Below are 5,460 nucleotides of genomic sequence, written 5' to 3' on the forward strand. Positions count from 1 at the left end.
ACTAAAATCAGATCCCTACATCATGTATGTGCTTATGTGTGTGTATGTATACATTATATATATTTATATTACATATATATATATAGTTGTTGTGTTTTTCTTTCTTTTTTCTTTCTTGTACTTGTCATTGCTATTTTGTTTTCCTTTCTTTCCTTCACTATTGGTTGCTTAGTTTGCTTACATAAGGCTATTTGAGCTTTTAAAAATTTTTTGTTTGATATATTTTGTTTTTGCTAAGTTGTTTGTTTGGTTTTTTCGCTAACTTCCATTTTTACATTCAACAAGAGCAAGGCCTCCTATATTTTTTGGTTACAGAATTTTAGCCTCATTTATTCTCTCTCTTTCACTCCTCTGAACTCTGTCGGTTGATAGAGACTCTTCTACCTTTCTAATCTTTCCCACATAATGTGTTTATGCATCAGCTAAGATATTCCCCCTCTTTTTTCCACTTATTCTTTGTTGTCTTCTTTCTTGTTTTATTCCTCTTCCCTCGCTCTCCTTTATGTGATTCAATGTTATGTTTAATTCCCTTATCTATCCTTATTTTAATATTATTTCCTTTTTATTCTCCATTTCTCTCTCTCTTTTTTTGGTTTGTTTTCTTTTTATTCTTTTCCCCTTGTTCTTTGCTGAGGACTGGTGTGACATAGCTGGTGTCTGGCAGGTAGACTGCAGCTGTAGCCTGGTTCAAGGAGGCCAGGAGAAATTTCTGCCATTGGTCACAGGAAAACTGTATTAGCGAGATCATGCTACAGAACTTTTCTATTTCTTTCTCTCTTTTTCATCATTACTCAATTTTTTCCCTCTTGTTTTTGTTTTTGCTCTTTTTCTTCCTTCCCCATTCTTGGCAGAAGAAGAGTCTGTCTGTGTTCAGGCTAGTAAGGAATCCATAATTTAGAGGAACCCACCTAGCCCAGCTCCTCAAAACCCTTGAGCTGTAGGTATGGCCTTAGCAATCGATGAATAATAACATTTATTCTATCAGTTTCATTCTCCTTTCCTATCCTCCTCATCTTCTATTTTTATTTTTTTTCTGTTATTCCCCCTTTTTCCTTTACATTACTCTTTCCATCTTTTTTTCCTTTCCTCATGCGTCTTATTGCTTGCTCTAACACTTCTTTGCCTCTGGCCCCATATCAAGTGGACTCTTCAATACCTAAACACTGAGACAAGGTAACTTGAAGCAAAGGAGGAAATGATAAGGGAAACAGAGCACAAGGAATTTAATGAGAATAAAGTACACATAAGGAAGAAACAAAAGAAAAATTCAGGCACCATGAAGAATCAAAATATAGAAACTGCTCCAAGGGACCATGAGGCAGTTTTTACAGAAGGCTCATCCTACAATGAATTAATGGATTTGACAGAAAGGTAGTTTAAAATATATATGATTAAGACAATAAAAAGCTACAACAAGAAAATGGAAAGACAGAACAAAAAGTCAAAAGAGAGATCTGTAGAGTACAGAAAGGATACAGAAGAGCTTATGGAAATTAATGAGATAAGCAAAGATTGCAAAGATTCAATAGAAAGTATCATAAATAGATTAGACCATGGAGAAGAAAGCATATCAGAACAAGAGGATAAACTTTTCAAGTTAACCAAGGTAGTTACAGAGGTAGAAAAAAAGAGAGAGAAGTCAAACAGGTGCTTAGAGAACTACAGGATTCCATGAAGTGATCAAACATTACAAATAATAGGAATTCCTGAAGATGAAGAAGCTGGTTCCAAAGGTATGGAAGCCCTACTAGAGACTACCATAAATGAAAACTTCCTAAGTTTTATTAAAGATCCTGACACATTACCTTCAGATGGACATTAAACCCTGAGTCATCTCAATTCCAACAGAGACTTTCCAAGACTCATTGTAATGAAACTGTCCAAAGTCAAGATGAAGGAGAAAATTTGGCAAGCAGCTAGGAATGAGTGCCAAATGACCTACAAACACAGAGCCATTAGGATGACAGCATACTTTTCAACTGAAACTTTCCAAGCCAGAAGAGGATGGCCATCCACCTTCAACATTCTTAAACAAAATAATTCTCATCCCAGAATACTATATCCTGCTAAACTCAACTTAAAAATTGATGGAAAAATCAAATCTTTTGCAGAAATACAAGCTCTGAGGAAATTCACTGCAAGACTAGCTCTACAGGAAATACTTAGATCTATCCTCAACCCTGAACACCACAATGAATCACCACCAGGGGAAATACCAAACACCTAAAGGCCAAAACTTACTTTCTATAATGGTGCAAAGCTTAAAACTAAACAATAGATTTTCTTATAATAAGCTGAATAAAATTCTACCACACTTATCAGTTATCTCAATTAATGTCATTGGATTGAATTCCCCACTGAAGAGGCACAGGCTGGTGGATGGAATAAAAAAAAAAAAAAAGACTCATTTCCAAGATGGCAGCCAAGAAGCAGCTTCTGTGCGATGGGTGCAGTGAGAGTGGGGAGAGAAGACTCCAGGCATCTTGGACTGGTGGGTTTTGCTAAGATGCTTCCCTTTGGTGACACAGGAAGTCAGTGAGAGACTTGTGGACCCTGAACCCCTTGAAGAGGATAGACTTGGTGGAAAATTGGCAAGTGGTTGGTGCATTTGTTCAATTGAAGGCAACAGCGAGACTGCAAGCAAGAAAAACATTACTTGTGGGCTGTTTTGTTTTGTTTGGACTTTGACGCTCTATTGACTGCATTGTGAGATCTTGGGTGGGTGTGCAGATGACTTTGGACATTGTCTGGGGCCCAGGACTGAGATGCTGAGCCGGAGGGGAGCTAATATCATTCAGCTATGGGCTTCCTGCACATTTACTGTGGGGGAGCTGCCCCTGCATGTTGCAGCACAGAGTCGGTGGCCAGGAGACCTTGGCAGAGTAATTTAGTGACTGAGTTGCCAAAGAGCAGGGACGGAGACACTGGGGAAGTGCAGAGATCCAAGTGTTTGACAGATTAACAACCTAGGTCCTCAGGGGCATAGAAGGAGTCTGGATTTAGGGCACTGGATAAGTGGGCAGCCATGCCAGGAGAGATCCCAGCCATAAGTGCTTTCCTTGGAAAGCTTCTGCTTGGCCTAGGTTCAGTTTGGAGTGTCTTTTAAGTGGGCTGAGGAGACATTTGGATTCTCAAGCCTGTAGGGTCTGAGAGACCAGCAGAGGCATCCAGTCTTCATCTAGAACAGTTGTGTTAATACTGAAATCAACATTTCATACCTCAGAAGATCACCTGTTGACCAGACAACATTCAGTAGGATATATATATTGCTTGGTTGTTTAGTTTGGGGGTTTTGTTTTGTTGTGTTTTGTTCTTAATTTCAACATTTTTCCTTAACGTTTTTCCCCTTTTTGTTCTTTTTGATCTCTTTTTTCACTATTTAAATACAATATTCCATTTTTGCCTTCTTTAACAACAGGAATTTCATTTTTGTCAGTGTTTCTGCCCTTGTTATGTGTCCCCCTCATTTTATCTCATTATGGGTTTTGCTTGTTTGTTTTGGTTTGATTTATAGTATCTTTGTCTTTCCTCTACACATGGTGGAGGTGGGGTACTGTGTCTAATCCAGCTGGCAAAGAGCTGCTGACCATAGCGAGTCACCCATCCCAGGACCCTCAGAGGGTAGAGGGTTTTAAGGTTGCATCGTAGTACCCTACTATACACCTATATTACTCCTGTGTCCTTCTTTTAGTGCCTTTCTTCTTTTTGTCAATATTTCCTTTTACTCACCCCCTCTTCTTTCCCTGTTTTCATTTTTGTTAAAATCTTTTTTCCCTCCTTGCTCTTCAATCTTCTCATCCTTCTGGTCCTGTACCTAAAGGACTCATTAAAAGTTTAGGCCAGAGGCACAGTACTTAAAGACCAAGAAGAAGTTAAAGGAAAATTAAGCTAAGGAAATACATACAAGAAAGCATTTATGAAAAAGAATCAGCAAAAAAATCATGGAAACATGAAACACTAGTTCAAAATAACCCCTTCTAGGGATTGTGAGGTAGTTATAGCAGAGGATTCCTCTTATGAAGAAATGTTAGAAATGACACAAAGGGAATTTAGAATACAGATGATGAAGACAATGAAGAAAATGATGGAAACAAGGAAGGAAATTGCTGATAAAGTGGAAAATAATGAAAAGGAAATCCAAAAACAGATTTAAATAAGAGATGAATGATATGAAGAATATAGAAAGGATATAGCAGAGTTGAAGGAACTGAAGCAGTCAATTAATGAATTTAAGGATGCAATAGAAAGTATCAACAACAGATTAGACCATGCAGAAGAAAGAATCTCAGAGGTTGAGGATAAAGATTTGAGATAACTCAGATAGTTAAAGAGGCAGAAAAGAAGAGAAAGAAAGCAGAACATTCACTGACAGAATTATGGGACTCTATGAATGATTCAAACATATGAGTTATAGGTATCCCTGTGGGGGAAGAAGAATGCCCCAGAGAAATGGAAGCCATTCTAGAGAATATTATAAATAAAAACTTCCCAAATGTCACCAAAGATTTTGGCCTGCTTCTTTCAGAGGGATATCAGTCCCCTGGTCACCTCAACTCCAACAGAGTCTCTCCAAGGCACATTGTGATGAAACTAAAGTCAGGACAAAAGAAAAGATTTTACAATATGCCAGGAGTAAGCAGCAACTGACCTACAGGAGGAAATCTATTGGGTGACCGCAGACTTCACCAATGAAACTTTTCAAACCAGAAGACAATGGTCATCTGTTTTTTTTCCTCTTTTTTTTTTTCTTTCTTTTTTTTATTGAATGGTAACTATGTATATTAATGCAATTCTGGGGTACAGTGGGGTGTTTTCACATACAATTTGAAACATTTCCATCAAACTGGTTAACATAGACTTCATGTCATTTACTTAGTAATTGTGTTAAAACGTTCATATTCTACTTTTAGAAAGGTTCACTTGTACCCTTGTAAGATAAACCACAAAAGTGATCCCTCCAATCCCTTTCCCTCCACACATTCCCTTCTCCCCTCTCTGTCCCCCCTCCCCATATTCTTAGGCTGTTATTAGGTTATAGCTTTCATATGAAACCTGTAAATTAATTTCATAATAGGGCTGTGTACATTGGATACTTTTTCATCCATTCTTGGGATACTTTGCTAAGAAGAACATTTTCCACCTCCATCCATGTGAACATGAAGCATGTAAAGTCTCCATCTTTCTTTGTGGCTGCATAGTATTCCATGGTATAAATATACCACAGTTTGATCCATTCGTGGATCGATGGGCACTTGGGCTTCTTCTTCCATGACCTGGAAATTATGAATTGGGCTTCAATAAACCTTCTGATACAAATATCTTTGTTGTAATGCAATTTTTGGTCTTATGGGTATATACCTAATAAAGAAATTGCAGGGTCAAATGGCAGGTCTATTTTTAGTTCTCTAAGTGTTCTCCAGATGTCTTTCCAAAAGGAACATATTAGTTTACATTCCCACC

Source organism: Otolemur garnettii, unplaced genomic scaffold, assembly GCF_000181295.1.
Source record: "Otolemur garnettii isolate 467f Iridium unplaced genomic scaffold, OtoGar3 scaffold00157, whole genome shotgun sequence".
In the NCBI taxonomy this organism is placed as follows: Eukaryota; Metazoa; Chordata; class Mammalia; order Primates; family Galagidae; genus Otolemur; species Otolemur garnettii.